At 44.1% G+C, this 11,665-nt stretch overlaps 1 long non-coding RNA gene across 1 annotated transcript in view; it reads right to left on the bottom strand.

Annotated features, from left to right (window-relative positions):
- Positions 1-265: 265 nt before the first annotated feature.
- The window catches only part of LOC116837562 (uncharacterized), a 19,338-nt gene continuing 7,938 nt past the window's right edge, over positions 266-11,665 (bottom strand). The window contains exon 3 of the long non-coding RNA XR_012655473.1: positions 266-5,401. This is a non-coding gene — a long non-coding RNA (uncharacterized LOC116837562). The remainder of the gene's footprint in view (positions 5,402-11,665) is intronic.

Raw genomic sequence — 11,665 nt, 5'->3', positions numbered from 1 at the left:
CAGGGGGATTGAGACAGGCATTGAGCCAAGAAGAGATAGGAGGTGGAAACATACTGGGACAAGGACAGTCTAGAGTTGCCAAGGGCAGAAGGGTCTGTATCCACTAGAATTAAACATGGCCCTCTGAAAATCTGGAACATCTGGATTCCTGAATCTCAACATTCCTTTGCTGGCAGCAGATTGCTTTGCCAATGGGTTTCACAGCTGATGTCTCGTCTTACCTTCTAGTGGCTGGCCCACACAGGATTACAGCCCACTGCTATCAGTTAGTGTGTTCACTCAAGTGGCAGAGATTTATGCCGTGAATCTAAAGTTCTAACCCTGCTGATGAACCATGTGGTTCCACATGATAGAATTTCTGGTATTTTCAATTTTCTTTTTTTAAAAATCTAGGACATCACGTACAACCCCCACCCCAAAAAACCCCACTGTTAAAAGATCATTAAGGTTGCAGTGCCAAGTACTGAAAAGTTGGTAATTCCAGAATTAAGTTTATTCATGCATATGCATTATGATAGTATTTAATTACATCGTCTTGGACTATTTTTTCTACAAGCCTTCTGATTTCTTCAGGGCACAGACTGGACAGTGTTTACTGAATGAGCAGTTATTCAGTATTTTGTTTTCTCCTTGTCATTCATTGCATTGCCCTATACTTCAGTTGCTGCACACCATACAAATGTTGCTCTGAATGCAGAATTCAGAGGGCATTTGTTTATTTTTTCCTGGTGATTTTAGGCCTCATCCTTCATTCACTGAGATCTGGCAAAATCCCTGAATTGAATGGGAGCAGGATCAAGTCCTTTTTGCAATACTGACACTGCATTAATATTGTTTTCTGCATTTCTTTTCCTAGGGTGTTTTCAACAAGAACACAAAATTTGTTTATGGAGTTGACGTAGAAAAAATAAGTATCTAGAGCAATTCAGGTTGTACAGGTTACAAACTTCACAATCTCTATAGCTGGTGCTTAAACCAATCACAGTCCAGCAAAAGATTTAAATCTCCTCCCTAACAGTGAAATCTTTAACAACAATTTGGCCCAAATTTCAATCCAGCTTCTATATTTGTTCAAACAGACGAGTGAATAGGATGTGGTCTACTTCCGGAATGGTAAACAGGAAGCAATGATTCAGATACTGTCTCTGGGTCCGGGTAATTGTGCATCAAATTGCCTGGCTAGCTACTCAAGAGAACCATGTTTCATTTCATGCATTGACTGAAACTTATTCCCTAATTCACAAGGGGCCGCTCATCTGTTGGTGTGAATTAGTAAGGCATTACTGTTAGTGATGGAAGACGTATCCTGTATGAAAGACTTTATAAACTTACCTATTCATGTGGATGGAAGTTCCTTGTCTTAAGAGGGAGTTTGTGAACCTGGGTTAAGATGAGCAGTACAAACACAATATACATACAACTTGCTAAATGTACACTTTACATTTAATAGAGGATGCAGGGTGTTTCAGTAAAAAACCTACTATATTAGAACATTGGCTACTTTACTGGATCACATATTTGTAGCTGGACTGCTGTGATATACTCCATGTCAGGATATACGCTGAGACCAGACAGAAACTGACGCTTGTGCAGAATGCAACTCCCTACATTACATCAATGGTCTGTCATCTACATTGGTTGTCCAGGTGAATTTCAAAGAATTGATTTGAATTTAAAAAACCCTGAGAGACCTGGTTAACCAACCCACTGCCTGCCAGCTTGTGTCCTGCTGTTGCTGTTGTGGATCACAGGTTTTAAAGGTTGCGGTCAGGGCATACTCTGAGGGGTCCTCAACTTTTGAGTGTGCCTTGACCCATTAAAGTGAGGCTTGATAAGCCAGCTATCTGGGAAAGGTGGTGTGTAGGTGTGGCATCCTGTACCTCAAAGCAGCACCCTGGAACCCCCATATTCACCCCAATCATATAATTATGATATATTTCATACAAAGCATGCCATGTAAGATATCATAAGAAAAGTCATGATCTGCTGAAACCCATTGTTCTATCAAAATATGTATCTCGTTAGTGTGTATGAAGTTATGAAATTTTGCTGTATGGTTGTTACTGAAATATGTTTTAAGTTTGAGAGTCTCTACTTCTAGTCCCCGAGTAACAACAAGGGTAGTGATCCCTGCCCTGGAGGGTGTTAAGTGACAATTAATCAGCAGGGGAGTTGTAAACAAGGGATTTACAATACTGTAAGAGGGTTGCTTAAGCATCGCACAATGGGTGGGGGTTGCTCAACTCTGTGACTCAGCAAAGCCCACCAGGACATGTCTGGGTCTGGCCTAGTGTTTTCCAGGCACATGGACTGAGGACATATAATGGGTGACAGTGGCATCATGCTTTTGCCTTTCTCCTTCCCCACCTACACTGGAAGCAACAAGAACGCTGGGAAGAGCAAGGCTGTGTCTACACTGCACTTTCATCGTTCAAACTTCTGTTGCTCAGGGGTGTGAAAAAAACCACAGCCCTGAACGACGAAAGTTTGAATGACAAAAAGCACTAGTGTGAACAGCACTTCGTCAGCAGGAGACGCTCTCCCAGCGATGAAGCTACCATTCCTCATTCAGGGTGGTTTTATTTTGTCACAGGGAGGGCTCTCTCCTGGTGACAAAGAGCAGCTACACTACGCACCTTACAACAGTGCAGTGGCACAGACTTGAACTGAGGAGACTGGTCCCGGGCTTAAATGGGAAGCCTGTGTATTAAGAACTGTAACAGCTAGTGGAATGAGAAAACTGCTTGATCCATATTCTGCCTAGTCTAATAAGGTTTAAGATTTAGACTGTGCGCTTATCTTTTATTTTCTATGATAACTATCTGAACTTTTGTGCCTATCACTTAAAATCAATCTTTTTAATCAGTTAATAAATCTGTTTTATATTTTACCTAAAACAGTGTATTTTGGTTGAAGTGCTTGGGAAATCTCAGCTTAGTTTACAAAGGCTAATGTGTGTCCTCTCCACATCAGGGGTGGGGAGGGAGTGGGCTGAGTAATGAATTTACACTGGTTAGGCTTCTTACCAGGGCGGGATGGTATATTCTAGGGGTGCAAAGCTGAGGGTTGGGAGATTTGCTGGTGCCTTTCTCTATGTGATTCGTGAATGGCTTTGGGAGCATTCATGCAATCTAGCTGGGTGTGGGGCTCCACATGCTGTTGTGCTGAGTGATAACAGCACCTGAAGGGGTTTGCTGTTTGTCACTAGCAAAGCATTGTGAGAGACAGCCCAGGCTGGAGAGTTAAGGGGGCACACCGATATCTCAGTTCCAGGTTGTACCCCAGGGATCCCGTCACATAGGGTAATAAAGCATTTGACTTGGAATTACTCATTTGATTGTCTGTAGCATGCTCGATGATACAGCACTGGACTGGGACTCAGGATTCCTGCAATCTGTTCCCAGATCTGCCACTTACCTGCTCTGTGACTGTAGGCAAGTCACTTCACCTCTTTGTGCCTCTGTGTCTCTTCCCACCCTTTGTCGGTCTTGTCTGTTTAAAGTGTAAGCTTTCTGGGAGCTGGACTGTCCCTCATGTCTATACAGTGCCTACTACCAATGAGGCCCCTGTGCCAGCTGGGACCACCAGGTGCTACTATTACAAATAATAAATAAATAATGGACTTGTTTTGTGGCAGGTCACTTAAATTGTTAAATGATGATGTATGGAGATTTTGGTAACTACCTGGTTTTAATTTGTGTGGAAATATTGTTAATTATGTTAAGCACATAGAGTTGAAGACTGATTGCAGAGGTCTGCTTTTGGAGTTCATCACCCATCTATCCTCCTCCCTCCAGCCACCTTTTTGTCCATCATGGCCCTGAACCTGCAGGACGTATTCACAAGTAGTCCTATTGTATTCCAGGAGAGCAGTCTCCATTTTGTGATAGCATCCTCTACATAAAGAGCAAACCCAGACAAGTGCTGAATAATGATCCTTCAAAGGCAGAGCCATGACCTCAACATTCCCAGTCTCTATCACTATCTGGGAAGGATAATCTGTAGGACGCTTCTGAATTTAAGCTCCATTTAGGGCCTTCTCACATTGGAATGAAGAGAAGTTTTAGCATTTCCTTAACTGGGAGCAGGGCTGTGCCATTGTGCTGCAGAAGGGAGTTTCTGTTAGGCTACTTGGGCTTTGCACTGTACCACTGTTATCCTCCTCACTTTTACCATGTGTTTAAGCTGACACCTCACCCCATCTACTGCACCTTTGTAAATTGTCCTGTATCTTCCCATCTGTGGCATTGAACTTGGTATAATATTGATGTACCTTTTAGAGTATGAAAGCTTTTCAAATAAAGCTCATGAAAATTTCATGAATGAAATAAAAGGGGCTTTTTTTTTTTTTTTTTGCTGCAAGCATTAAAGAAAATAGATTGCTTGCTGTATTGTGACTAAAGTACTTTGTATTCACAGCACCAATATTTGGTTTGGAGAGTGACATAGGGTCTGCACAGGTTTCTGCCCTCTCGCCCTGTGCTGATAAAATAAGAGTCCTTTTTTTTCTTTTGAAGTTGCAGCCCTGTGCTGTATTTTACTGTGCCACCTTGCAGTCCCCTTTATCCCCCAACAGTTGTCCCCTTTCCAACCCATTCCAGGGGCTCTTGGCCCTTGAGGCACCCATCCTGTGGTGAGGAGAGAGAGAGTTGTAGTGTCCCTGTCCCCTCCTGGGCTAGCTTCTTAACTGAGTTTTGTTCACGACTTTTGTAGCTCTCCCAGCCTTCAGCCCAGCTGTCGCTGCTTAGCTCATTCTATTGCAGTGAGCCAGCCCTTGCTAGGGCCTGCAGCTGGGCTTCCTGTTGGCTGCTTTGCACCTCTGCCCCTGGCCTCTCTGCCCAAAAGCAGGGCTTAGCCAGCATTTTAGCAGGGGTTTCACCCCTGCCCTGCCACAGAGAGCATGAGTTTAAAACCTGTTAATCGTAATTATGACAGCAAAGGCAAATATTTAAATTGCAAACAAGACAGCCATCATACACTATGGGTAAGAATATGCCACAGGTTCACTGTATGAATGTGATCTCTGGTGAAGGAACAAGCTAATAGATTTACCCACAGGGAAGGGACTAGACCTCCCTGCCTTTTTCCCAGCTTCCTCACCTGTCTGTGAAAAGGAGGCCTGCAGGCATTCATGAGTTTTCCCCCTCAGACTTCACCTCATAAACTGGTAAAAATTGCTTTTGGGCAACTTGAACGTAGTCCTGCACTGGATTAGTGGCCCAGAAACCCCTTCTGAGAGAAGGGTCTCTGATCTCAATCCAGAGCTACATGTTGGGATGAGTGCTTACCTGCATAACATGGGCTATGTGTGATCTCTTTTTTGAGGTAGTGAGAACTCCTCATTGGGCCCTGCTTCTCTTCTTGTCACCATTTTCACCCATGGATTGCTGGAGATCCTAACCTACACACAGGATAAGGAATAGGTTACATGAATACAGTGTCGGCAACCATGGTGCCTGTGGAGCCAGTTCCTAGTAGTTTCAGAATTGTTAATGTTTTAACTATAATTGTCCATTTATTAACTGTCAAAACAATCTTTGCAACCTCCTGTAGGTGATTAATATAACAGGGTGTTGTCTCTACTGTGCTGAAGAGACTAAGGCCACATCTACACTATAACAGCTATGTCAGGGACTGTGGTAATAATCTAGGCCTGCTAGGCCTACCGCAATTATAAGCTCAGTTTTTAAAAAGTGAATGAGAGTTTGTAAAATGTTACAGTAACCCATAACGAGGGATGCTGGTGGAAGAAATATGGAAGAGAGACGGACTGAATTGACCCAAAGAGGCCTACTGATATAATTCAAGGACTGAGTTAAGATCATGTTCATTAAACAAGACCACAAATCAATGGACCAAAATCGGTGTGTCCAAAATTAGGCATAATTGGAGAACAATAACCAGGGGATGAGCAATGCCTATTGCTACTTTCTGAGGCCCTTAAAAAGCAGGGTAGGAGGGAGGGGAGCAGGGAGATTTTAGAAGTGAAAACTAAACAACTAGACAGTAGACAGGAAGGGGTGAGATTCACCCTCATGGCTCCTGCTCCCATCTCCTGGGACGCACCATAATACAACTAGGCCTTCATTGTCCTGACTAAAGAGAGGGATCCAGAGGACATCGCCACCTCCACCGCTCCAGACTTTGGTTCCTGCTGTCACCCATCTCCCCACTTTGTGTCTGTTCCTTTCCCCACCTGAGCTTTTTCTCTTTCCTATCCCTCCTCTTTTTGCCAATATTTAATAAGTGTTCGGCTAAGGGTGAATATTTTGCAACATTGCTGTAAACCTCTGACCAGAGAGGCAACTAAAAGCAATGCCTTAAACAGCCTGATTCTGATGCAAATTTTCCAGGTCTCAAAGGGTACGGCTACACTGTTTTAAAACACCTGGCTATTTGGAGTGCACATTCATGGCATCTCTAGGACAGAAATCATGTCTTCCTCTGTATTTGTACAGCACCTAGCACAATGGGGCCCAATCCTGATTGGAGTCTCTGTTGTTGCAATATAGATATAAAATAACACAGAGGGAATACTGTCCCCCATGCTCTTCAAGTTGTACCACTATGAACTGCAGTGTGCACTGCCAATCCACACACTCCAGGTAGATCAAGGACTTCTCTTTTGCAAACGTTGACAGCATAGCTCCAGCCCATCATCCTGAGTCTAGGAAAGATAATGTACCATTCCCTAGCAAGGCATGGGATTACTATAAGGTGGGGTGGACAAATGGTTGAAAGATCATAATCAGAGGAGTAATTTATCAGTGGTTTACTCTCAAACTGGGTAGCTGTATCTAATGGGGTCCTGCAGAAGCCAGTCTTGGGTCCAGTACTATTCAATATTTTCATTAATGATGGGATAGTGGAGTGGAGAGTATGCTTATAAAATCTGAAGATGACATCAAACTGGGAAGGGTTGCAAGCACTTTAGAGGACAGGAGCTAAATTCAAAACAAACTGACAAATTGGAGAATTAGTCTGAAATCAACAAGACGAAATTCAATAAAGATAAGTATTAGTACTTTGCCCTGAGGAAGGAAAAATCAAATGCACAGCTACAAAGTGGGCAATCGCTAGGTAAGTGGTAGTACCACTGAAAGGGATCTGGAGTATATAGTGGATTTCTAATTGAATATGAGTCAACAATATGATGCAGTTATAAACAAGGCTAATATCATTCTGGAGTGTATTAACAGGAGTGTCGTTTGTAAGATATGGGAGGTAATATCCCGTCACTTTATTCGGCACTGGTAAGACCTCAGCTAGAGTACTATGTCCAGTTCTGAGCACCACACTTAAGAAAGATGTGAACAAATTGAAGAGAGTCCAGAAAAGTGCTACAAAACGTGATAAAAGATTTATAAAACCTGACCTATGAGGAAAGGTTAAAAAAAACAACTAGGCATGTTTAGTCTTGAGAAAAGAAGATGGGGTGAGGGTGTGTGGAATCTGATAAATCTTGAAAATACATTAAGGGCTGTTATAAAGAAGACAGTGATCAGTTGTTCTCCATGTCCACTGCAGGTAGGAGGAGGAGGAACAGCTTAATCTGCAGCAAGGGAGATTTAGGTTAGATATTAGGAAAAACTTTCTAACTACAAGGGTAGTTCAGTAGTATAATAGACTTCCAGGGGAGGTTGTGGAATCCCAGTCAATGGAAGTTTTTAAGAACAGGTTGGACAAACATCCATCAACTTCCACTTGAGTTTTGGATGCTGCGTACTTTCTGAAAAATCAGACCCAAAGCAACTTACGTTGGGCAAAAACTGAGGCATCCTAACCAGTGACTTTTTTTTTTTTAAAGAAAGTTAGCCTAAATAACAGAAACTTGAGCCAATTTTAGGCTATGCTGAGTTAGAGAGCTGTTATTTTGATCAGTATGAACAACAAGAGAGACTATGATCTAGGAAGTCCCGAGTGCTAATTCAAACAGTCAGTAACTTGAATAGTATAAAAATAGTTTGTATGAGTTGTTAATTAAATCATGACTTGCTCTACTTAAAGTAAAATGGAAAAATTGAAGCAGGGGGAGGGAGTCTTCCTAAATCTAATATTTTCAAGAGCACATCACTGGGCTTTTTGAGTGACAAAGACTGAAACCCTTTAAGAAATCCTCAGACAGTACTCATTTGAACTTTACACTAAACACACTACACTTCTTGATTAAGCTACTTTTTCACATTTTAAATCTTATTGGTATGGGGTTCTCTTTTCACTCTGCCCCTGATCTTTTCTTCTTCTTCCAAACCTCACTAGAGCCCCAGTCCACAGGGAAGACAAGATGTACACTGAGTGCTTTATGACACCAAAACCCACTGATGTGGATTTGTGTTGTTTGCAGGAAGATGCTTAGTGTTATAGCAAGCAACAGCTATGGATAGCAGCAACATCTTCAGCAGATTCTCGTGTCTTCTTTTTTGTCATTACTTACTGACCCAATTTGTCATTACATAACAATTTTGAGCTTAATTTAATATGACTAAGAAGGAGAGTTGGTCATGTGGTTAAGACAAGAACTGAGAGTTGGAAGATTTGGCTTCTGTTTCTGATTTTTTAGTGAACTTCCTGTCTGACAATGGGTAAATGACTTTCCTGTTTGCAAATCACTATGAGCAGGCCCACCAATGGAGGGGGAGAGGGGGCGCAAAAGGGGCAATTGCCCAGGGACCTGGGCCTTTTAAAAGGGCCAGGGAGCCTCTGACCGCCACCACTGGCAGCGCAGCAGAGCTAAGGCAGGCTTCCTGTCTGCCCTCACTCCACCGCTGCTCCCAGAAGCAGCCAGAACAGCTCTATGGCCCCTGGGGGAGCAGGGGGGTCTCTGTGCACTGCCTCAACCCCGAGCGCCAACTCCACAGCTACGATTGGCCAGGAACTGCAACAAATGGGAGCTGCAGGGGTGGTGCCTGAAGGTAGAGGCACGCAGAGACCCCTTGGGCACCCCCACCTAGGAGCTGCTGCCAGAGGGGTGTGCTGGTCGCTTTCAGGAGCTGCCTGAGGTAAACGTCGACCCCTTGACCCTCTTCTGCACCCCAACCCCCTGCCCCAGCCTAAAGTCCGCACCCCACACCCAAATTCCCTCCCAGAGGCTGCACCCTGCACCCCCTCCCATACCCAAACTCCCTCCCAGACGCACACCCTGCATCCCCTCCTGCACCCCACACCCCAACCTCCTGTCCAAGCCTGGTGAAAGTGAGTGAAGGTGAGGGAGAGAGAGTGATGGAGGGAAGGAGGATAGAATGAGCAGGGGGGGGCGGTCCTCAGAGAAGGGGTGGGACAGGGACCTGGCCTCAGGGAAGGGGCAGGGAGCAGGGCAAGGGTCTTTGGGTTTGCGCGATAAGACAGTTGGCAACCCAACTGGGCGGGCATGTGGAAGCCCTGGCAGTGCCAGAAGAGAGCACCCAGCAGACAGCGAGCAGCTCGCTGAGCACCAGCCAGCACAGGTGCAGCACTGCCCAAATGTCAGGCGGACCATGTCTGCGCCAGTGAGGCTTGTGCGTGCATGGGAGCCCATTCACGGTTCTGCCCGCAGTGGGCTTGACTCTGAGAGCTTTGCATGGAAGCTGCTATAGAAGGGCAAAGTATTACTACATCAATGAATATTGTGATTATTAATCAACAACATGGGGTGCTTCAGTTCCATACATAGCAATGAGCATTTTATTCAAAATCCATGGTCAAAGTCAGCAGCCTAGGGAACACTTTTACTGACACCTGAGAAAATGTGGGAATTGTGGGATCTTTTTGTGGCAATATTAGCAGGATCCATTCTTCTGAATTTGTACTTAATCTTCATCTTCTGGCAGTTCTTGTGTGCATATTCTGCACGGTACTGTGTCATTCTGACATCAGCCATGCAGTCTCTCTCTCTGCTGGCTAGAAGGCAGACTTGAAGAATGCTTAGTTAAAGAAGGAATTTCAAGATCTAGGGGTTCCCTTTTATAAAAGTACAAACAACTTTGTCTAATTTTACATCACAGGCAGATAGGTGAAGAGAAAACAGAAATATACTAAAACACAGGATTGTAAATTGCACTTCACAAACTAACGAAATAAGCTTCATAACACCACTGTTAGCTAGGTAACTAGTATTAATATAGTAATAAAAGTAGAAAAATAGTATATGGTCATATTGATCTGTATCATCACATATATGAGAGTCTGTGTTAGTCTGTAGCCACAAAAACAGCAAGGAGTCCAGTGGCACCTTAAAGGCTAACAGATCTATTTGGGCATAAGCTTCTTCCCCTTCTTATTTCCACTGTTGTAAGGTGCTTTAGAATCCTAAAATGAAAAAAATGCATGACCCACTTCTTCCCCTTCTTATTTCCACTTCTGTGCCCAAATAAATCTGTTAGTCTTTCAGGTGCTACCACACTCCTCATTGTTTTTATAACATATATGCACAAGATGTCCAAATGAAGGTTACACAGGCAACCTTAATTTTGGTATTTCCTAACCTTTCAGTGTATAACTTCGCTATCTTTTTGTTCTTTCAGTATAGTTATTTTAAATGTAATTTCTTAAGATTTTTTTAAACAATTAAAAATTGAAAAAACAAAAAATATAGTCACAGAGCACCTTTCCATACACAAGAGTCATCAACAAGGTTGGTCTTGAGATTCACAGCAGTCCTCTACCACTTACACTAATGGAATAACTGCTAGCAATAGAAGGCTATTATTTTCTGTGTGTGCCTGCCACTAATAAGGAATGGAGAAAATTTGCCAGTGGGTTTCTCAGCTAGTTGACGAAATGGCAAAGAAATATTGAGACTCAGGGAAAAAGGGGATCAGTTCCAGGTTCTGTAGGGGGAATGTGCTCTAGTGGTGATAGGCCCTCTCTGTCTTATTTTACTCCCATCTGCTCCCACTTGCCTATCCCCACCTGTTCCTGCCCCTGCCCGTCCCCCACCCCTCTCCAGCTCCTGTCCCATTCCCTTGCCTTCTGGTCCTGCTCCTGTCCCCAGCTTCTGCTAATTTCCTCCACCACACCACTGCCATCCTCCCCCATCCCTTGTTCCTAGCCCTCCTACATCATCTGCTCCTGCCTCTACATGCTGCCCCACCTCCCCGCTGACTTCTGCTCTTCCTATCCTTACCTCCCTCTCTCCTCCCCTCCAAACTCCCCACCCTCCACCTTGCATCTTTTTCCTCACACCTCTGCATATGAGTTAGGCTGCACTCTCCTTCCCCACACTGCTGGCATGTCTGCAGGGGGCATGCGGCGATCACAGGAGATAGAGTCTGCCTGCTCTCAGTTACTATGCCCAGCTACTGTCCCCCAGCAACTTGGAGGAGCAATTTCTAGAAAAGTCCTACTCAGGCCCTGCAGTCCCAGGCTAGAGGATGTTTTGTCTCTGTGGGGATGGCATACATTTAGGCCTGGTCTATACTATGCATTTATACTGAATTTAGCAGTGTTAAACTGAATTAACCCTGCACCTGTCCACACAACGAAGCCCTTTATATCGATGTAAAGGGCTCTTAAAACCGATTTCTGTACTCCTCCCCGACAAGGGGAGTAGCGCTAAAATCAGTATTGCCATGTCAGATTAGGGTTAGTGTGGCCGCAATTCAACGGTATTGGCCTCTGGGCGCTATCCCACAGTGCACCATTGTGACCGCTCTGGACAGCAATCTGAACTCGGATGCACTGGCCAGGT

The sequence above is a fragment of the Chelonoidis abingdonii genome, chromosome 3 (assembly GCF_003597395.2).
Source record: "Chelonoidis abingdonii isolate Lonesome George chromosome 3, CheloAbing_2.0, whole genome shotgun sequence".
NCBI classification, from domain to species: Eukaryota; Metazoa; Chordata; order Testudines; family Testudinidae; genus Chelonoidis; species Chelonoidis abingdonii.
This window is presented reverse-complemented; position numbering and strand designations above follow the sequence as displayed.